Source organism: Pelodiscus sinensis, chromosome 21, assembly GCF_049634645.1.
Source record: "Pelodiscus sinensis isolate JC-2024 chromosome 21, ASM4963464v1, whole genome shotgun sequence".
NCBI classification, from domain to species: Eukaryota; Metazoa; Chordata; order Testudines; family Trionychidae; genus Pelodiscus; species Pelodiscus sinensis.
This window is the reverse complement of record NC_134731.1, coordinates 4,877,863-4,901,157: the sequence shown is the minus strand read 5'-3', so window position 1 is coordinate 4,901,157 and position 23,295 is coordinate 4,877,863. Positions and strand designations below refer to the sequence as shown.

Here is a 23,295-nt window from a genome sequence, read left to right as displayed (position 1 = left end):
ACTATGCTGCTCCCATTCGGGCAAAAGTCCTTTTGCACAAAACTTTTGCGCAAAAGGGCCAGTGTAGACAGCTCAGATTTGTTTTCTGCAAAAAAGCCCTGATCACAAAAATGGCGATTGGGGCTTTTTTGCGGAAAAGCACGTCTAGATTGGCATGGACGCTTTTCCGCAAAAAGTGCTTTTGCAGAAAAGCGTCCGTGCCAATCTAGACGCTCTGTTCCAAAAATGCTTTTAACGGAAAACTTTACCGTTAAAAGCATTTCCGGAAAGTCATGCCAGTCTAGACGTAGCCAATGTGTATACATGTTCCAGCATTAAAATGGAGCCACCTCTGGTTTCAGGGGCAGCAGCTGAGGTACAGCGATAGAAGGGTGAGAAATTGTCAGCTGAAGTCCTGAAGCAAACTGAGTCCTGGCAACAGCATCTCTGGTTCTGTAACACCCACACAGAGCAGGGGTGACCTCAGAGTTTGAATATGAACCTCTACGCACACAGCAAACCAAGTGGAATGCAGCGTAATCTCCTTGGATGGAAGGGTGGAGTCACGGCTGCTGGACTGGACCCACCCTATGTTGAGCCTGACAGTCACACCGCTAAGCTACCTCCTACAGCTTTGTGCCAGTTCTTTTAGTATTGCACTCTGCTTGGATGATGAAGAAGGACTGGTCAGTTTCGTTTTCTGGCTTCTGTGGCCTAGAACAAACCAAAGGGGTGCTGGAGACAGATAGCTACGGGAACAGGAGCACAGATGGGGGGAGCTGACCAAGGAGTGCTGGGGATCTGCTGCCCATTCAAACTTTCCCCTGCAAATTTTAAATTCAGCCAAGTAAAAGGAGCAACCAGAGGCATCTGGAAGCTGGACTCTTACTCCCCTGCTACATGCTGTTGATAGTGGAAAGGTAAGGCAGCTGGGAATGTCTCCCTGCATGTTGTTCTGCTTGTAAACAGCTACTGAGAACCCAAATGTAGCTAGAAATAACTCAGCAGGCTGGCCAGGGGAGATGCTGCAGATACAGTTCAAGGTGATGGCTTCAAAGCTCCCAGCCCTGTTTCTGACAGACCAAATTTAGGCAGCTCACAGCTCATTTCCTGAGAGTGACAGCATCAAGGAAACAACCCACAGACCCCAAACAATACATGTTGGCGGCAGCAGACTGGTGATCAAAGCAGGCGTGGGACCCACACTTGCTCTTATGTGTGCCAGTTTGCACCTGAGCGTGATATGAAATAAAACTCTCCCACCCTGTCCCTTGTTAGCAATGAAACACTGACGCATGCAACTCTCTTGCTTGCAGAGAACAATATAATGTGCTCGGCCAGTTCTCACATACATACACTCACGTGGCCACAAGTCAGGGCAGAGTGCACTGGCTCACAGCTTCTCCCCTTTGTATTGATGGCTCATTCAGTATGCCCCCAGCCAATTCAATTTGATCCACTTTTCATGTTCTGGCAGCTGCAGAGCATTAATCATTCCGGCCAGGGTCGCTCACTAAGTTTAAAATTACACACATTAACTTGCTCCGATATTGCCTACAAGGCAACTCCAGACAGCCATGCATGGCTTGGAGAGACAGTAAATCCACACCTAAGATTCCAAGGCGCTTTATCAATACCTGGAGAGAGATGCGCAGTGGAGGAATTCTTCCATTGCTCGAGACTGGTGAAAGCGGCCTGTTTCTGCACTCACACATGGGCTACTGCAGGAGCCATGCTCATTTGCAGACTACTGGCTCAATCAGTGTTCCTGCTACTTTTTTCTTCCCCATCCAAGTGCAGAATAAATTTTGTTATATGCACCAAGGCATGTACAGATGTGCACCAGCAATACAAACACATGCTGTTGGCTGTGGGCGCTCTGCTGATCAGCTGGGCAACATTTGAATCTCACCTGGGGAGCAATCCACATGCTCAACTTACAGGGAACACTGGGTCCAATCCTGAGCATTTCCACTGCAATCAGGCGGGGAGGGGGGGTTGCAGGTACTCACCCTTGCTCAGAGTCAGGTCATTGAGCAGCAGGGAGCACTGCAGAGAAAGTAGAGTCTGGGCTCCAGGATTCTAACCCCAGCTCTGTTACTGATTAGCTCTATGACCTTGGGCAAGTCATCATGATCACCTAATGCTTGGGGGCAGGTGTGCAGGGTGCTTTGAGAGCTACCGATGAAAAGCACCAGACAAGGGCCTGTTTATTCTTACAGACACTTACACATTTGTATTACAGTAACACCTAGCAGACCCAACTGCAATTGGGGCTTTACTATGCTGGGTGCTGCACAGGCCTATAGGGGGAGACAATCCCTGCCCCAAAGATCTGCCAGTCTACTCTAAAGAGACAAGAGATGGGAAAAGAAGTGTTACTATCCCCCTGTGTGTGAAAACTGGCCCTAAGTGTCTAGCCCAGACTTACCCAACAGCAAGTCAGTGGCAGCGCTGGAAAGGAAAAGAAGGTTCCTTACCTGTAACTGTTGTTCTTTGAGATGTATTGCTCATGTCCATTCGAATGAGGTGTGCGCGTGCCGCGTGCACGATTTCCGGAGCATTTTCCCCCAGCGGTACCCATTGGGCCAGCAGGTTGCCCCCTGGATTGGTGCCACTATAGTGGAGCATAAGTACCCCAGCCGGCCCTCCCCCTCCTCAGTTCCTTCTTGCCGGAGACTCCGATGAAGGGGAGGTAGGGGGGGAATCGAATGGACATGAGCAACACATCTCGAAGAACAACAGTTACAGGTAAGTCACCGTCTTTTCTTCGAGTGATTGTTCATGTGCATTCAAATGATGTGACTCCCGAGCTGAAACCATAGGGAGGCGGGGTCAGAGATACACTGCTAACGAAGATACAACTCAATGGCTATAACCAAACCAACCAGAAATTTATTCAACATCAGAAAAACAACTCATCTGAGGTATTTATATTATCACTATATCATTTTTTTTTCAGGTTTACAGAACTGAACTGAGAACCGCGGAACCCAGAGCCTGGCCTGCTGGGTAATAGCATAGTGCGCCATAAACATGTGTACAGAGGACTACGTGGCCACTCTACAAATGTCAACTATTGAAACTTGTGCCACAAAAGCTGCTGAGGACACCTGAGCTCTAGTGAGTGGGCCTTAACATGGGGCAGCTCCCTATGTGCCAGACTATAACACTCCTGGATACACATGAAGAACCAAGAGGACAGCCTTTGGGCCGATCCTGGCAACCCCTTCATTCTTTCCGCAAAAGAAATAAACAACAGAGATGATTTACGGAAGTGTCTCGTTCTGTCTATGTAAAAAGCTAACGCCCTCTTTGCGTCAAGTGAATGTAAGGCCTGTTCCTTAGGGGAGCGGTGGGGTTTTGGAAAGAATACAAGTAAGTAAATGTCCTGAGACATGTGAAACGAGGAGACTACCTTAGGGAGGAAGGTCGGGTGTGGGCATAACCTAGCCCTATCCGCTGAGAATGCTAGATAGGGCGGTTCTACAGTCAAAGCCCAGAGCTCGGAGATCCTCCGCGCTGAAGTGATTGCTACTATGAAGGTCACCTTAAATGACAGGTACATAGGTCACCTTAAATGACAGGTCCCACTGAGGCACCGGTGCCCTCACGTGTGGAAACAACCTGTCCAGTCCCGTAAGGAACCTCTTAACCACCTGGTTCATAAAAAGGGATCTGCCGCTAAACCCCAAACGAAAGGCTGACATGGCCGCCAAGTGAACCCTGATCGATGAGGTAGATAGGCCTGTTTGACGCAGCTCAAAGAGGCAGTCTAGGCTAATCGGGACTGGGGCAGAAGAGGGGTCTAGCCCCTTACTCTCTGCCCACAGGGAAAACCTTTTCCATTTGACTGCATAGGACGATCTGGTAGTTGTCTTTCTGCTCCCGAGCAGTACCATCTGTACTCCCTCAGAACAAGCAAGCTCTGGCTCTGTTAACCATGGATAAGCCAGGCTGTGAGGTGGAGGGAGCTGACGTTTGGGTGGTATAGGAAACCTCCCTCCCAGGCTTGAATGACCAGGTCCGGACTGGGCGAGAGAGGTCGCGGCTTGTCCCGCACCATTTCCATCAGGATTGGATACCAGAACTGCCTGGGCCAGTCTGGGGCTATCAGGATGACTTGGGTCCTGAACTGCTTGGTTCTGGCCAAGACCCTGGGAACAATGGGAAACGGGGAGCTTTGTTCGAGGCTTAAAACTCCTGCAGATCTTACAGGAGTCAGTAAGAGGAGACTCTCCCAGACACTTCAGGCATGAGTCATGGGGTCTCCTCTAGGCATCGGCTTTGCGCAGGATGCACAGGGTTTGAAGCCTGGCATCCCCCTGCCCCGGAGGGGAGAGATAACGAATGGTAACAACTAGAACTACTTTAAAACTAATAACTGGAAGAAGAAACTACAAACAGGCCAACAACTAACTATCGCTGGGTTCTATCACAAGAACAGAGACGCGCCAATAACCGTCACTGGCGGTAAGAAGGAACTGAGGAGAGGGAGGGCTGGCTGGGGTACTTATGCTCCGCTACAGCAGCACCACTCCAGGGGTCGACCTGCTGGCCCAATGAGTACCGCTGGGGAAAAAATGTTCCGGAAACCATTCACGCAGCACGCACATACCTTCTTCGAATGCAGATGAGCAACCACTCGAAGAAGAACCACCACATCCTGAATCCCAGCTGGCTACTCAGCCAGAAACAACTGTGGCTGCATTTCACAGATTCATAGATGACAAGGCCAGAAAGAACAACTGTGATCATCTAGACTCACTCCTTGCATAAGACGGGCTAGAGAACCAACCTACCCAGAACAATTCCGGGAGCAGATCTTTTGGAAACACACCCAGTCAGGATTTTTAAATGGTCAGTGATGGAAAATCCACCACAAGCCTTGGTAAGTTGTTCCAACAGTTAATTACCCTCACTGTCAAAAATAAACGTCTTATTTCCAGGTATATTGTGGGTCACTCCAAATAAGACTTCTCTTTGGGAGAGGCTGATCCTTAAAGATCGCAAACCGCTATCTGCAAAAGTAAGGCAGTAATAGATTGCTTGCTCCTCAGCACATAGACAACCTCTGTTTGCACAATGCCTCCTGCAATGAGGTCCTGGCCCATGATGGGGCTCTTAGGTACCAGGACCATAAAAATAATAAAACAACGAAACTGCTGAGGTCTAGTCACATTTCAGCTCTGATAAATTACATTCTGCCCAGCCAAGCCCCTTCCAGTTTCATTTGGGTAATGGATTCTCTTTCACTTCCTGTCCCAAACTGGGACTGTTCTTGGGCTTGTACGCAGGGGTGTGAGCAAAGGGTGCAAATGCACACCCCAGTCCCCCCACGGTCCTTCAACATCCATCATGGGGCCAATTCCAGTTGACCTAGGGAAGGCAGGGGCAACGCATTGCCCCAGCCTCCCTCCCCCGTGCTCCAACCGGCTGGGGGAAAGCAGAGGTGCACTGCCCCAGCCTCCCTTCCCCGTGCTCCAACCGGCTGGGGGAAAGCAGAAGTGCACTGCCCCAGCCTCCCTCCCCCATACTCCAGCCAGCTGGGGGGAAAGCAGAGAAGCACATTGCCACAGCCTCCCTCCCCCATACTCCAGCCAGCTGGGGGGAAAGCAGAGAAGCACATTGCCACAGCCTCCCTCCCCCCTCTCCGGCCAGCTGGGGGAAAGCAGAGGTGCACTGCCCCAGCCTCCGTCCCCCGTGCTCCAGCCAACTGGGGAAAAGCAGAGGTGCACTGCCGCAGCTTCCCTCCCTCATGCTCTGGCCGGCTGGGGGAAAGCAGAGAAGCGCACTGCTCCAGCCTCTCTCCTCCGGGCTCTGGTCGGCCAGGGAAGGCTAGGCCTGATTCCCCTCTTCCTCACCCAGGACAAGGCCTGGGGCAGGGCTGAGCCATGGTAGGAAGGCAACCATCAGCCCCTCCCTCAGCTTGCAGCCCCCCACAGAAATTCTGAGTATGGGCCTGGTCCTGCACCTGAGAGTAGCTGTATATCACGGTTTGAAGAGACCTTGTTACACCGCAGTTTATAGAGTGCCATATGAATCCTTTCTTCTTAACATTTCCTTGTCTCCGAATGGAAAGAAATAATAAATATTGAAGGAAAAAAGCCCATTGGTATCCAGAGCACTTTAATTTTTGTGTATGAGATAAGTTATCATGTGGGTTTTATTAGACTTTTAGAGCCCAAGGGCAGGAATTGCCACATTAATCTTAATTAAAGAATTCACACATTCAGAGAAGTTTCACATTCGCCCTTGAAAACTTTCCCAGTCACCAACTTGCTGCGCCTGATCGCTGACCTCCAGATTTATTTTTCTTATGGAAACGATTTAATTTGTTCACACCTGGGTGCTAGTGTATCTTGAGTGCTTTAATCAAAAGCAATGACAACACATTCATCCCAGCAAGTACAGGCAGCGGCTGAACTGGACATGGGAGCTGTTCCTGGGGAGTGCTGCAGGATCCCCAATGCTTCTAGACCAGCTGACATATCAGTCTGTTCCTTTATCCTTTGCCTTAAGGGTAGAGCAACATTATTTATGTGGTGTGTTACGGGTAAAAGGCAGCATGGACTAGCAGACAAAGCACGAACTAGCTCTTGGATGCTATTCCCAGCACTGCCACTGACCTATTAGGTGACCCTGGGCAAGTCACTTATCCTCTCTCTGTGTGTTTGCTTCTCCCCCCACCTTGTCTTGTTTATTTAAACTGTAACTCTTTGGGGCAGGACAACCTCTTATTATATGTATGCACAGCAGCAAGTGCAATGAGGCCCCAGCCTCTGTGTGGGTCTCTAGCCACCACGGTAAGAGAAACAAACAATTTATGGGCCCATTCTGCATCCCAGCCCCACTGACATGAATGAGACTCCTCACTTGAATAGGGGTTGGGTCCTACATTTTCAAAGTGCTTTAAAAATGCAAACACACACACTATTAGTAATTATTTGTATCACGCCAGTTCTTAGCAGCCCCAATTTGGATCAGGGTCCCATTGTGCTGAATGCATAGAATGAAAAGATGGCTCCCAATTCCTTCTTGCTCAGGGTTTTTATTTCCTTTCCCTCTTCTTCTCTGAACTGCAAACTCAGCTGATGAGCAGAATTCACTTTCTAGACTCATCTTGGGGTGTGCAGGGAAGGGAGTGTGTTTGGCAGTCACAGTCTTTTGTCCTCTTTAATATTCCAATCTAGTCTGTCTGGCACTGACTGGCCTTCCTTGTCAGGCAAAACACAATACCTTTGGTTGGAGGCCAGCATTTCACAGGAGTTAATATCTCTCTCCTGTCTGGTGATTTACACAGTTACAGAAGCTTACAGCTCAAATATGACCTTACAATATGGGATATAGATGTTGTGAGTGAGACTAACACAGGCAGCAGTTCACAAGCATTCAATAAAGTCTAAACACTATCCACGTGCTTATAGTTCTAACACAAATTTTAGCAATATCAGCACACAGTGAGTCAGACTGATTCCTGCTCTGTGTTCAGTGGGGTTCATCTGAGCCCTGGAGACCTGGGCAGGTGAAGCCACCTCGTCTGCCAGAGTCATATCCAGATCCCCCATGTATATAGAGGGAGACTCTGAATGGGTAAAGTTAATGACCCACTGTCAGACATCCACAAGTCCCAGCAAATCAGTGGCAGCTGGAGGTTTGACAGACAGGAGCCAGTACAGCTGCCTTTGAAATGGACAGAAATATTCCCATTGGCTTTAGTGGGCTTTGGACCCGACCCTCCGTGATCAGAGTGAACCATTGGCACAGAGGGTTGAGAGCTCAGGTTTCCCATTGCTGGAGCTACCCTGGACCGTTGGACCCCTGAGGTACAGTAGTTGTGTGTGAATGGCTTCAGGCACCCAGGAAGGGCAGCTACACCACCTGAGTGCAGTTTTACGATGGCTCACTGCCTCTCCCAAACACTTCCCTTCCCAGTGCTGCCCTTTGGCTGAAATTCAAGGCCTGGGAAGGCAACTGCTGTTTGGATGAGGAATCAGTGAGGCAGAGGCAGGATATTTCCTCTGTGTGACATGTGAGCACTCTCTGCTGACACAAGCTTCTGGTTCCCTGAATGACACTGGGAACAGACCTGCCTGCAGAGAGCACCCTTGTTGCTGGAGCTGCAGGCCAGGCATTGTTCCTCTCTCCCCAAGGATCCAGAGACATGGCCGCTCAACAGAGACATAGCCTATGTCAGCAGGAGTTTTCTGTCAGCATAGGAGCACCATCAAGTGCACAGAGGCTCCCCCTGCCGAACAAAGCTGTCTACAAGCTGGGGGATGCTGGCACAGCTGTGCCACACCCCTGACATGTAGTTATGCAACACAACTTTTAGTGTAGATCATCAAGCAACAGACTCTTAGCAACAGACACTCTGCTGCTCGCCGCCCATATATCAAATGGGTCCCAGCCCCCGCAGTGTGACATGCAGTAAATCCCATTAGTTCCACTTTCCCCTCTGGGCCATGTGGCTGGATCAGGCAGCTCTGGGTGCCAGCACTTTCCTTTGGAGTTGAGTGCTTCATGCACCCGGGTATGTCTACACTACCCTCCTATTTCGAAATAGGTAGGAACTAGGTAGGAAGCCTAGTTTGAACTACCTAGTTCGTGCCGCGTGTAGCCGTGCGGCATGGGGTTCGAACGAGCGGGGATTTAAAAATGGCGGCACCCCGCTTATGCAAATGAAGCCCGGGAAATTCAAATCCCGGGCTTCATTTGCAATTGCGGTATGCCTACATTACCCCGCTAGTTCAAACTAGGAGGGTAGTGTAGACATACCCCCCGTTTGCTTTAATCGTGTCTGCAACCCACTTTGCTTCCAAGACCCTTGCTTTCATCCCCATAGCTTGGCTGCGTTGCAGTCCCTGCAGACACTCTGCATAGCGCATGTGCGAAATCCTGACAATGTGACCAGGTTTCTATCTCTACCTGGGTTGCCAACGCACGTGGACCTGGCTGCTCCTCTCCCTATGGTTTCAGAGACTGCTCTCACTCTTTGTGTAGGGACATGAGCCCTCGCTGCGCGTCGAGATGAGAACAAGCTCCCACGTCTCCAAGTTGCGGGGATGGCTGATACGATAAGGCTGTCACATTTATTTTAATTACAGCAGCTCAGTGTTGTTTTCCAGGAGGAACTGGGGCCAAAACCAATATAATTGGAGTAGTTTAAATGTTACAACAAGTGCTTCCATGTATGCAGGATATGTGTGTGGGGGGGGGGGAGGTTTTGGTATTGGGAAAACATTCTGTTTTTAAAAGTGACCAGTCTAAATGATCAAGTCAGCAAGAGCACTAATAAATGTGCATGCTAACAATTCCAGAGCCTGTATTAGCAACTAATGAAATCACCAGAGATTGGTTTAACATACTGGAGTCTATTCTCTACTCTGTGCTGGAAAGCAAATTGCCAGTAGTCTCCAGCACAAACCCAGCAGGAGACAGATTCCCCCCGCCTCCCCCACTCCCTCTACTGTTGCCCATTTGAATAACTAGAATTTTTCAAGGTTAATGCCAAGGAAACAACCCTGAGGGAACCCCAAAGAAAGTCCCAATGTTAACTTTGATGCTTTGCTCCAGGGAAGGGAGAATCCTCTTACAAGTGATGGACTTAAAGCAAAGCACCAACAAGTGCAGACGCAGCTCCAAAACATTGCAGCTGGACTAGGGAGGAAAGAGATGGGGACCTTCTGCTGTGAGGATGGCTCCAGCAAACAAGACAGCTCATCTCCAGTATCTGCATGTGCAGAAGCAGCATGGACTAGGGATGTAATAGTGTAGTCGATTTACCGATAAGCAAAAGCTTCTAGGTTAATGCTACAGACTACATGCATTCCGCCCCCGGCCAGTACATTTTTTAGCAGTCTGGCCAGCAGTCTGTCTCAGTCCTGGCTTGCAATGGGCCCAGGACCTACCCCTGCTGCAGCTCTGCATTTGAAGGTAGGAGGTAGGTGGGCATGCAGCCCGTCTCAGTTCTGGTTCACGCCAGGTCCCGGAGGAGCTCCGACCCTCCCCCCCGGACATGGGCTGCTACCACACCTGTAACAGAGGCAGCACACAGGGCGACAGGCAGCTGGTCCGCAAGGGGAGCTGGTTTCTTAACTGGCTCCCCTCACATGGACCAACTCCCACCTGGAACCCCAAACTACTGCCTCTGATACAGGTGTTATAGCCCCAGGGGCTATAAAATAGTCAAGTAACTGATAAGAATTCATGAGGTTACTTGACTATTCAATTAACCAATATTTAACATCCCTAGCATGGACAGACCAGGGCTACACCCCCAACCTTCCTGCTCTGCCTCATGCCATGCTAGCTCACCAGCCGCTATCTCCATGGTATCCAACCAGTTCAGAAGCAGTAGTCAAATAGCCACACGTGACTAACATGTTGCACACCACAGCCCTATCTTATCTGCTCAGTGCCCCATGCCTGTACCTTGGTTCTTATCTGTACCCCCATTGTACAGATAAGAACCAAGGTACAAGCAGGTTAAGTGACCTTCCCAAGGCCACACAGGAAGTATGTGGCAGAGAAGGGAACTGAATCTAGTTCTTCCACATCCAAGGCCTGTTCCCTAACCACTGGGCCATCCTTCACTTAAGCCTTGCTGTGTACAAAGAGACATTAAGTCCCCAAAACTCATGTCTTGGTCCCTCTTTGCTCCACCCTGGGACAACAGGTAGGGAGTGCAGAATCAGCCCTCCTTGATGCAATACATCACAGTCCTCCATGATGTTATTCCCCCTACAACTGCTGGGGGAATCATTTCAACTGCAAGATGAAAAGTCACATCTAACTAGGGGCTATGCAGGCAGCGTGTAGCGGCCTTAACGGGAAACAGGATTTTATGGACCTTCTTTTAGCTGCCCCCCTTCTTCCTGTGATAATTGGCTACTTCTGCCATTAAGCAGGAGCCCAGTAAGCTTCCCAGACTTCTCTCATTCTTTGCCTGGCAGCAAATTAACAGAGTAACTTAATTACTATGTCCTGTCTTTAAGCAATTATTATAGCCGACCTCTTGCAAAAGTGCACTTCCCTCAGCTGCTGGGTAAATCAGAAAGTACTGGCAGAAGCACCCAAGCCCATAAAGAATACCGATACGATCTTCCTAGCACAGAGCTGTGCACTGCACTCCCTCTGCCTCCAATCAAAGCACTGCTAGGCACCGCACATTCAAAATACAGAAGCTCGTTTAGCAAAACTACTCTTGGTTACAACAGTTTTGTAGCCCATTGAGACGAGGGAGGGCCCTAGCGAATGCAGCCCATTCACTAGCCTAGGTTGCCCATTGCTGGCCTAACTTGTCTGGGCATCGCCCCCATCTATTAGGTGGGAACAGAATTCCTCAGCAGTCTGTCGCAAACCCTGTACTGCTAGCAGCTAGCGAGGAATCTCCTTAAATTCAGGTGATGGGAGTGTAATTCTGGATCTGTGCTGTAGCCCTGCTAGACTCTAAATGGCCATGGTGTGGAGCGGAGAGATACCTGGAAGGAAAGCTGGGATGTGTCACATATCTAACCTTGCTGGGGGGTTATTTGTTTGCTTACTTCATCCTCTGAAAAATTAATGTCAGAGACTTCAGCGATTAGTTTCTGTTTGCAGAGTGCTATGAAGCTGAAAAGCCCTGTACAAATGCTAACTTTCACCAGTTACCACTATACATGTGAGGCTGGTCCTCAAGCCAGAGGCTAGTACTAAGCTCGCAAAGCAGCCTTCCAGCTAGGGATTTATCTTCCCACCATGGCCCAGAGATATGAAAGACAGAAGAGAGCCATGTGGGTCTCATAAGCTGCCTGCCATCAGCACAGGACTGTTGCCTGGTACAGCCCAGCTGGTCCGTTCATCACCAGCTGGAGTTGTTGGAGTATTCTCTGCGGTGGCATGCGAATCACCTCCCCCCTCCTCCAGATACACTCACACAGGGCTCAGTTGCACCAAAGCTGAACCCAGCATGGGCCAGTGTAGAGTGGGAAGAAGGCAGCTAGGGCTTGCAGACTTCATGCCTTTGGGTACACCTAGTTCCTACAGACCTCTCTGGAAATCCCAGCCTGTGTACTTTGCAACCCAGCAGTGACACCCGGGGGTTGGTGAGGGGAATGAAGCCTGGGGCGTTCTCCCAGATACCTCACAGGTGAATGCACCCAGCATTCACAGGAGGCAGTGTTATAAGTCAGTCCCTGACAACTTGTGCGTGGGACAAACTTCATCGGGGCAGAGAAACCCAACCCCACCTCCAGGTCCCCCATCACGCTCACATGCTGAGCCTGGCACCTAGTCATGAAAAGCACAGAGCCAGGGCATATGTAGGTGAGTCTTGCTAACGTTAATGAGAGCTGTGGATGGGGTAAGGCAAAGAGGAGGGAAAGGTACATCCGGTCATCCCCAAACAGAGAGAGATAGGATACCTGGCGTTGTGCGGGTCCTTCAGGACAGGGGGCTGGAGGTGTGGGGGATGCAGGAGTCAGGGGTGGGGTGTGAGGAGGGGCTCAGGATAGGGGTGGGAGTTGCTGGAGTCAGAGCCAAGGTAGAGGGCTCAGGGTGGGGTATGGGAGTGCAGGAGTCAGGGCAGGGGGTTGGGAGGTGGGAAGGAGGCCAGAGGGGGAGGGCTTCAGGGCAAAGTGTGGGGACAGCCGCTGGATGCTCCCTGGGGCCAAGCTGGGGCTGCTCAGCTATTGGCTTCTTCTCAGGGCCAGTGCCTAGCTTGCAGCTGTTCCTCAGGGCCCCTGTGCTCATTTGGGAGTGTAACTGTTCCTTGCACCTGCTGCCTCCCTCTCGTCATTTGGTATCCCTGCTATCACAGACCTCGCTTTCCTTTTGATGAGAAACAGTCACATTCCATGCACAGTCCCTTGTCTTGGCACAACCAAACCCTGACCTCACTTTAACTTGGGAGTACAGGAAGCTGCATATCACATTTGGTGGTCCTAGCTCTTACTGTATAGGAGTAGTTCTGGTGGGGGGGAACCAGACTCACAGTCGGATGGACACACAGACAGACCCATAAACTCTCTCAAACATATAGTAGATTCTGGTGGTGTAACCTCTGGGTTCCTTGCAATTTCGTTCTGCCTGTGGTAGTCAGAGGATGCCAGAGATCAATGCAGAGCCCCTTTCACCTTCCATCTCAATCCAGCTGCATTAACACCATTTCCAAAAGCCTTTCATTTCTGCAGATACCAATGAAACCCTCTCCTAGAGCCAGCCCCTCTGGTAACAACACCAAGGCCAATTCATTTGAGTCAGAAGGCATCAAAGACTGCTTGGATAAGGAAAGACACACCACAGCACCTGCACTCAACACACAACTGAGCTAACTTAGGTGCTAGAAAGAAGATGTGGCTATTTCCTACATCAGATCTTCTTAGGAGAAAATAATAGTTGGACTGTTTATGTGAAAATTAGAGAGACAAGGTGGGTGAGGCGATATATTTTATTGGACCAATGTCTCTTGGTGAGAGGGAAACTTTCAAACTTATTCAGACCTGAAGAAGAGCTCTGTGTGGCTCCAAAGCTGGTCTCTCACAGCAACAGATGCTGGTCCAATAGAAGACATTACGTCACCCACTTTGTCACTCCTGCTATCCTGGGACCAAAACAGCTACACAGTGTTCCCCACGGCCACTCAGGAGAGATTCAAATGCCATCCAGCTGATTAGTAGAGTGCACACAACCAGGTTTTTTGTTTCTATTGGTGGTACACATTTGCACATGCCTTGGTGCACATAAAATGTTATTCTGCACATGGATGGAAAAGATTAGTGGGAATATTGCGCTACACCACCACTACATATATCTATATGAAGACCAATATTTACCTCTGACAAGCTAAATAGATGGCCTATGTAAATTTTGATTTCCTAATCAGTTCATAAGAAGTCTCTTTAGTTCTTGGACCGGACCTGCCTTTGATATTGCTGTTTCAAAAGTCCCGCTAATGTTTCTCTACGATTTTTTTTCTAAACCAAACCCCTGATACACCTCTGGAATTCCTGGCTGTGCTGGAGAAGTTTTCAGCCACTCCTACTGAAGGCATTCAGGGTATGTCTACGAGGAGTAACGGTAGTTCGGAATAGGAACCTAGTCCGAACTACCTAGTTCGAGCCCCGTGTAGCCGCGCTGCACGGGGTTCGAAGCAGCGGGGATTTAAAAATGGCGGCTCTCCGCTTATGCTAATGAAGCCCGGGAAATTCAAATCCCGGGCTTCATTAGCAAGTGCGGTATGCATACATTACCCTCCTAGTTCGAACTAGGAGGGTAGTGTAGACATACCCTCAGAACACAATTATCCTCTGACTTCAGGATTCAGTGAACATCAGGGTTTGTCACCCTTGGAAGAAAACACTGACCAAGCCTTAGTCTCTAGTGATCTATCGGCTCAGCACATCTTGAAAACCACAACTCAATGCCTTCCAATTATACCTGTTTTAGAGATGAGCAACACAGAGAACAGAGGAATGGCAGACTGTGTTACAAACAAGGTGTATCTTGTCCAGGATACTGTCTGTGACAGGCCAGCACCAGAGGCTTCAAAGAGAGGTGAGAAACTCACACAATAAGAGATATGGGATAATCCACCCCGCCTACACCCCAGCATTAGATCTCTGCCTAGTCTCTGATAGTTCTAGCCTGGCTTAAGACCCGAAAGCACAAGGTTTAATATCCCTTCCAGAATTGTTACCTTCGTTAATCATGACAACTCTATACCTCCTCCTCCTGGAATCTTTGCATAGCTTATGCTAGGTCACACTGAGTCAGTAATAGAGCTGAGCTGGGATGATCCCTATGTGTGTGTTTGTACAGCGCCTAGTATTACAGAGTTCCAGGCCAGGGGTCATGAGTGTGACTGCAATGCAATGCAAATACTAAATAATAAAATAATTGAGAAACCCTCTTTCCCAGTCTCCAGCTCTACCCACAGGATGCCTCTCCTTTACCCCAACATCTTCCTACAAGGGAACCCTAAAAAGACCTCAACTCAGGAGCCCACGGTAAGCATCTGCAAGTTTCTGTCAGGTGACATCAAATACTGATGTCTAGCTGGTTAGAGGTTTAAGCTGTTCCTGCCATTAGAACCCTTAGCTATGGAGAGTGATTTCTCAGACAAAGGGGACAGTCTATTAAGTCACTACAATACCTTTGTAGAAGAACTCTAATTAGGAAAAACAGACAAGAAGGCAAGAAAGCACTAAAATATACTTACCATCTACAAGAGTGGCCAGTGGTACAAATCACATGATAAGCATCTCTATGAGCTGAGGCTAGGGATGTTAGATAGCATGTAATTGAATTGTAGTGTAACCTCATCAAATTTTAACGATTACATGACTATTCGATAGTCCCTGGGGGCGGGCCAGAAGCCAGCGTGCTACTGGCCCCACTCCCGGGGAGCCCGCTGCCACCACAAGCTGCTGCATCTGTATTAGAGGCAGCAGTGTGGTGTGGTAGCAATCCCTGTCCACAGGGGGCTCAAGCGCCCCACAGACAGAGGCTGCACTGGCATCCACAGAGCAGTCTCTCCTGTGCCCTCCCGCTGCCTCTGATAGAGACTGGCTTTTAAGCTGGCTCCCCCTGAGCACCAGCTCCTGCCTGTTCCCCACACTGCCTCTGTGGGAGGCAGCAAGAGGGGGGGCAGGCAGCTCTATGTAGCCAGTATATACAGAGAGTCCGCTTAGAAGCAGGCTCCCCAGACATATCGGCTTCCACCTCCCTTCCCTCCCACCCCCCCGCATTGCTGCCTCTGATAAAGAGACAGCAGTGTGGAGGGGCAGATGGCTCTGTGTTTACTGGCTCCCACCTGTCCCCCCTTGCCTTCTGCACTGCTACCGAGGAGGGGGCAGGTGTCTCCACAAGATCCAGTGCTCGTGGGGAGCCAGCTTAAAAGCGAGGGGGAGGGGAGGATGTGTAAGTCAACAAGATTAACCGATAAGCTCCGGTTTATCGGTTAATCGTGTAGTCGTCTACACATTGACATCCCTAGCGGAGGCAGCCCCTCAAGTTAACTAAACTGCAAACAGACTCCAGCAGCACATGCAGCCAGGCACAGCGAGCGGCAGGAAAGCAACCCTGGGCTGGTCTCCTTGCTGTCTTTCTTCTATTGTAATATCCAAGTCATTTGTGAGTAAAACAAAATTATTCAGAGTCACGAGTCAGGCTGGCTGCTTCCTCTCCTGCCTCACCATGCTATCAAAGAGGGGTTTTATTACATTGTTTTCAGACGTCGGGGGTTGCAGAAACATGATTTCATTCAACACTAGATCGACTTTTATTAAACTTTAATGAAGTCTGCACAAGCCCAGCTCCTAATGTCTTGCTTTGGAGAGATCTTAGCCACCAAGGCTTCCGATGCTAAAATGGCAAGAGGCCAGATCCCCATCTCGCTTATAGTAGTGTGAATCCAGCGTAAACCCACCACTGTTAATGAAGTTACCCTTGTTGAACAGAGACTGCAGAGTGCCTTAAATTAATTCCTTTTTGTCTAGCTAATCCAAGGAGTCTGCTGACTGCTCGTCTTTCCAGCTATAAACTCCTACTAGGGCTCCAGCCAGTTAACTAACAAATGGCTTGTTTCAAATTGCAGGTACTGAAGCAACAGGCCTCCCTGCTTAATACCCAGTGATCAGTGCTTTCCAAACCTGGGACAGGATTGCTCCCAATATTATCACAGTGCAGCTACAACTCATACAGTACTTGCAAAGCAGTTTAAGTCAAGTCATGAAGTAGAAGGATCCTGTCGGGGAGGACACTGTGACAGGATCCATGTCATGCTTTTCCTCAGGTTCTCATACCTTAGAGGGTTGTTGGCTTTCTGGGAAACAAGGTGAGGGAATTTGTTTGAGATTCCTGGCCCATAGGACTGGCTTACACGCAAACTAAGGATTCTGTTTCCTTTCTGCTTATGGTTTTGCTTTTTTGTATCAGGCCTTCCAGGAAAAGCCCCTTACTGATAGTGATTGAGTTTTCTCTTCTGCTGAGCCATGAAGCCACCTTCCTGCATTCCAAAAATTTCCTGTGGAAAGCAAGTTGAGGGTTTTCCCTCTTGGATCTGGAATTCAGAGAGAGTAAGAGCACTAGAAAGAAGGATAAACCCAGTTTATTGTTGGGCAGAGTCAATCATATCCCAAATATGTTCCAACCCTGCTGACCATCCTCCATAAATGAGATGCCTCCAGCCATAGACCCCGCTAAGAGCAAACAAACAGAGGTGCTGGCTGATCACACATAATGACAATAATTTGCTTATAGAGCTTCAGTGGTGCTCAGAGAATTTTTGTCTCTGTGCTAAATCCAAAATGCCTTTCCTGCACTGGCAGTTAATGAGTCATGTCTTCATTACTTTGCAGAGACCACTCTGAGCTTCAGGAGAGAAGCCAGTGGAATGATGAATGCTCGCTGCATGTGGAGCACTGTGTTCCCTTGCTGCATCTTAAAGAGTGATGCTTTCAAAACTGATGGATGTTTACTTGCATCAGCTTAAGGCCAAGGGTCCACGCTTCATGCTGTGTGAGCTGAATGCTCCCGACAGAGGCTGTGCACACTTTCTTACAACAAGATGTCTTGGGCTAACAACACGTGGCCTGAAATAGGTTTTACAATGGGCCTAGCTCCCTGTTGAGCAGGCAGCTGCAGAAGTGCGTGAGAGAGGCTGCCTTTCAAGACACCCAGTGTAGAGGTAAAATGGCAAGGAGCTGGGAGAGGGCAAAGCAGGCACAAGAAAATACGTGAGCCCCTTTGGCTAGGAAAGAGACAGGCCAAAACTGTGCACTCCCAGCATAAGCAGCTTTAAACAAAAGGTTTCGGATCCACTGGAACGGTGGGTCTCAGGCTGAACGTGGGATGTTTCCTTCTGTTATTGTGTGTCCATAGACCCTGAGCGAGAGGATGGGAGCAAGGGCTTCTGGCGGGATGCCACAATTGGTTCTAGGTTGTATGCAATTCTGTCCCCAGCAAGACCTGTGCAGCCTCAGGGCCTGTGAACACGGTGAAAGGATGCTGTATTGGAGCACCTCTTAAGCTTCACAGTATTAATACGTCTCAGCCCTCAATGTAGATGAATTTAGGGTTCTGCTAGACTTCTTGCATGACTTCAGTTGAGTTACTTTACCTCTCTGTGCCTCAGTATAACAGGCATAATGACATCTCTGTTGTCCTGTCTAAGCAGCAAGCTTGTTCGGACACAGTGTCTCTTGCGATGTGTATGAGAGGATGGGAAAGGGAACTAGAAGTGCAAGGAAGTAAGCATTTAATAGCTGGAACAGATAAGAGTGCTTTCAGCTTCCTTAGTGCAAGTAGATGGTAGCTAATAGAAACTATCATTGTTGTTACAAGTGTGGGGAGACTGACTACACTAGGCACAGAGCAAGCATATAACAAATCACAACCCTGTTTAGAATCACTGCCAATCCAACCATCACGTTCAATGGCAAAACACAATTACTCCTGACCAATCAATAACTCCATCCAGTCCTCAGCCTGTCCCTTTCCCAACTGCCCAAGGATAGTCAAAACATTATCCAGTAAAATGCAGTCTGCTCTTTGCTTTGCAGAAGGCTGACAAATCCATGCGCTGACAGTAATAGTGTGAGGCAAAAAAAACCTTTAGAAAACAGAAATTCTATATGCCAAGTTTTTAAGTTTGGCTAATCCCCAAGAGGCTGAAAATATGTAATCCGTTTATTTTAATTAAGAGGACAGCATCTAAGAGACTTACAATTAACCAAGTTAAAATCAGTTGCTTCGTTAACCACTAAAGGGAAAAGTTGGGCCAACCACTACTTCATTAGTTATAGAACAATGAACATGAAGTAGAACTTAGCATCAGAGCAGCACATGAATCTGAGTTGGACAGACAGAGGTCTCCTTCCGTGGGTTGCAAATAATGAATGAAGCCAAACCATTAAAGCTATTTAAACTCAAGTCCCACTGAGCTGACTTCCCAGCCTTAGCAACTCTGCAGGATTAACAGACCCAGCAAACATGAAGAGAGAGAGCCTACCAGCCGTAAAAGCACTTTGCTGCAGACCAGGTACACTCTTCACCCAATCGGAGGGGACCCTGTTGGCAGAAAGCTAAAGCAACCTAGGCTTTGGAAAAGAAAGGGAGGCAAAGTGGAGAAGGGAGCAGTAAGGAAGGGATTTCCCTCTAGGTTCCAAGAGAATTAAAGCCATTAATCGTAAAGGCTGCAGAGTCAATTCCCCCCAAAGATGCAGTTATTAGTGCATTAGTAAGATCCAGGATACGAAGAAAGCAGAGGTGGCAGTGGAAGTAGACCCAGATGTAGCAGAGTGAGGTCCTGTCAACATTCTCTTTTGGATACAGCCATCTTTTGAAGGGTATCAGGCTAACTGTTACACAGGGGACAAGTTGCATTTACAAGAAGAAAGATCTTTCGTTCATTCACATCGGCAGCCACGATCCATTTGACCTGCCTCGATGTTCCCAAGTTATCTGCAGGTTGGGATGCGTATATTAACTGTGCTGTCATCTTCTCTGCCTATCAGGACTTTTTAAACATGCTATGCTAGAAGTGTATTAATCTTGTATTTCACTGCAGCAAGGTTCTGTCAGATCTGTTTGCAGCTCCCAGCCGAGCCCTTTCCTTTGGTAGCAGATGTAATGCAATTACACTTGTTTGAATTTTATTATAAGAAATCAATGCAATGGATTTTTGTATACTGTGGGTTATAAAATCTGATCCGTGACAAACCGCAGTAGCAGAGCATCTGTCAGATAGTGTGAATCGGCCATTATGAGTCCTTTAAAAAAAATTCCACCTCCCCTTTAATAAGCATATTCCATCAAGCCTCCCTTCTGGCTTGATGGCTTTTAATAGGGCCTCATTCTCGTCTTTGGCACCTCAGCTTAGTAACAATAAGACATGTCTCTGAAAAAAACTAAGAAGCAAGTGAACAATCAATGTTCATTAAACTTTATTGTTCCTTCCTATCAGCCTGGACTCCTGGGTTCTATTCCTGACTCTACCACTGACCATGCGCTCATCACCACCTCTGAATTAGAACGCACAACTGTACAATGGGCCTAAAAACCTACTTAAGCATAGAAAGGAGGGGAGAAGCTCAGGCACATTGTTCATTGCCACAGGAGTTCTCAAACATTTTCATAGTGAGAGTTACATCTTATAACTAGCACCTCTCACGGACACATCCCTTCCCAGCAGCCCCTGAGGCAACTTCAGCAGGGGCTTAAATGGAGAAGCAGGTGTTTCATTTGTACATAGCTGTCTTAAGGACATCTGCTAGCTGGAACCAAGGAGGAAGAGCCAGTTTCATGTAACCAATGAATACATTGGAGACAATGATACAGAATTGCCCTGTGGTGCACTTTGGGATCTGTCTGATATATCGGCAAGGTATTGTTATTACTCCATGGGCTACCACAAAGGGCCCTACTGACCAAGGTTTAGGAGTACCCCCATTATTGTCACTAAAGTACTTAGGGAACCTCAAATGAAAGATACTCCAGAAACGTACTCCCCTACTCCTCCTGTCTGTTTGCATCTCTTATCTTACATTTAGATTGCTAGCTCTTTGGGGCAGAGACTGTCTTTTGTCCAGGGTTTGTACAGCATCTGACACTGAGTCCTTGGCAATGACTGAGGCTCCTAGGCATAACTATAATGTTTCTAATAAATACCAGTTGTAATGTACAGCACCTAGCAATACCAGAGGGGCCTCTGGCCATAACCTTAGAATTACTCAAGATAATTAATACCAAAGCAGACTGTAAAGACTTACAAAGTGATGCCATGAAACCTGGTGACAGGGCAATAAAATGGCAGATGAAGTTCCATGTTGAAATGCTTGTTGGAAAACATAATCCCTATTCATTGTTTATAAAACGATGGGATCTAAATGATGGGATTTAAATTAGTTGTTACCGTCAAGAAAGAGATTGTGGAGTTATTGTGAACAGTTCTCTGAAAACATCCATTCAATGTGCAGCAGCAATTCAAAAAGTGAACAAAATGTTGGGAATCATTAAGAAATGGATAGATAATAAGCCAGAAAATATCATATTACCTTTATTTAAATCCATGATTCCACCACATCTTGAACACTGAGTGCAGATCTGGTTCCCTGATTTCAAAAATATATACAAGGACATTGAAAAGGTACAGAAAAGGGCAACAAAAATGATTAGGGGTATGGAACAGCTTCTGTATGGTAAGACCGGGACTTTTCAGCTTGGAAAAGAGATGACTACGCAGCCATCTGAGAGAGGTCTAGAAACTATAATTGGTGTGGAAAAAGTAAATAAGGAAGAACCAGGAAGAACGTAAGAACTAAGGGTTCACCAAATGAAATGAATAGGCAGCAGGTTTCAAAGAAGGAAAAGTTAATACTTTTCACACAACACACAGTCAGCCTGTGAAACTCTGCCAAAGGATGTTGTAAAGGCCAAGACTATAAGAGGATTCATAAAAGAATTGTGGAAAAGAGGTCGATAAATTAGACAGGATGAGCAGTGATACAAAACCATGCTCTGAAGTGTCCCTAGACTGTGTTTGCCAGAAGCTGGGAATGAGTGACAGGGGAGAATCACTGCATGATTATTGTTCATCCCCTCTGAAGCACCTGGCATCAGCCACTGTCAGAAGACAGGATACTGCGCTAGCTGGACCTTTGGTCTGACCCTGTTTGGCTGTTCTTACAAATGTTCTTATGAACTGCTCCCATTTTTAAAATATTACTCTGGCTGAGTCATGCTGCTTGTCAAGTTTGTTATTAAACAAAGATTATTGCCATTAGTAGACCAGCAGCATGGGTGGCTGAATATTACATTCAGTGAATAAAGAATTAGTTCTTCAATATGTTTTTGGATGAATAATTTTACCCAGTATCTGACTAGCTCTGATATTTGACTCTGCGATTTATTTTAGTGCATATCACATTCAATTTAGACAATGTGCTCTGCTTATCTAAATTGATCCTTTTGCTTCAACAGAGTACAGTATCCTTCACTGAGGGTACATCTACACTGCACAGTTAGGGTGTGTCTAGACTACAGGGTTTTGTCGACAAAAGTGGACTTTTGTCGACAAAACTATACCTGTGTCCACACTGCCTTTGAGTTATGTCAACATAACGTCGACAAACCTCAGCAGTTTTGTCGACATATGTAAACCTCATTCTACAAGGAATAACGCCTTTTGTTGACAGAGTTCTGTCTACAGAAGGCGTTATTGCATCTACACTGTCCTTTGCGTCTACACTGTTCTGTCGACAAAGAGGCTTGCTTTGTCAACAGAACTGGATGTAGTCTAGACGCTCTTTGTTGACAGAATCTTTGTCGACAGTATCTGTTGACAAAACTTCTGTCGACAAAACCCTGTAGTCTAGACGTACCCTTATTTTGAGATATTGGAGGTATCCTGAAATAGCTATTCCGCGTCTACAAAAGCTGCCCGTTCTTTTGAAATATTTATTGAAATAGCGGGTGCACTATTTTACCATGGGCTACCATACCAGTAAACCTTGTTGCACGAGGGATAAAGGATGGCTTGAAATAGTGCGTTATTTTTAAACTAGCCAATTAGCCCGTCATAAGATGGGATTTTCAGGTCTTCTCTCCTGAGCTCTCTCGCTCCATCTCTGTCTCTCTCTCCTCCTCAGCCGAGCTGCCGCGAGGGAGGGGGGCGGGGCGGTGATGTACACGGCCAGGGGGCAGGGCCATGTACATCACCGCCCCGTCCCCCCTTTCCCTCCCACCGCGGGGGAGCCCAAACGGCCCCTTGCGCTGCTAGCTCCCCCGGCAGCCCAGCGGAGGGGCGCAGCACTCAGTTGAGTGCCACGGTGGGAGGGGAAGGGGGGCGGGGCGCTGATGTACATGGCCAGGGGGCATGGCTGTGTAAGTCACTGGCCCCCCTTCCCCTTCCACCATGGCGCTGAGTGCTGCACCCCTCAGCCGGGCCCCTGCGGAGGAGAGGAAGAGAGGGGGTGACGTACACGCCCCTGCCCCCTGGCTGTGTACGTCACCACCCTGCCCCTCCTCCCCTGCGGCGGCCCGGCTGAATGCGCAACACTCAGCCGGGACCTGGCGGGGGAGGGGAAAGGGGGGCAGGGCGCTGACGTACATGGCCGGGGGAGCGCGGACCCCAAACGGCCGCTTGCCGCCACTTGCTCCCCCGCTGGGGCCCAGCTGTGTGGCGCAGAGCGCCATGGCGGAAAGGGAAGGGGGGCGGAGTGCTGACGTACATGGCCAGAGGGCGTGGCCATGTACGTCAGCGTTACAGATGCACAGACACTGGGCTACTATATATATGATTTGACACTGTGTAGGCATGCCAAATTTCAAAATAAG

The 23,295-nt window shown here is 48.3% G+C and overlaps 1 protein-coding gene across 1 annotated transcript in view; it reads right to left on the bottom strand.

Moving 5' to 3' along the window:
• Positions 1–23,295, bottom strand: part of DOC2B (double C2 domain beta) — a 192,921-nt gene that overhangs the window by 55,936 nt on the left and 113,690 nt on the right. The gene's annotated exons all lie outside the window — the stretch shown is intronic.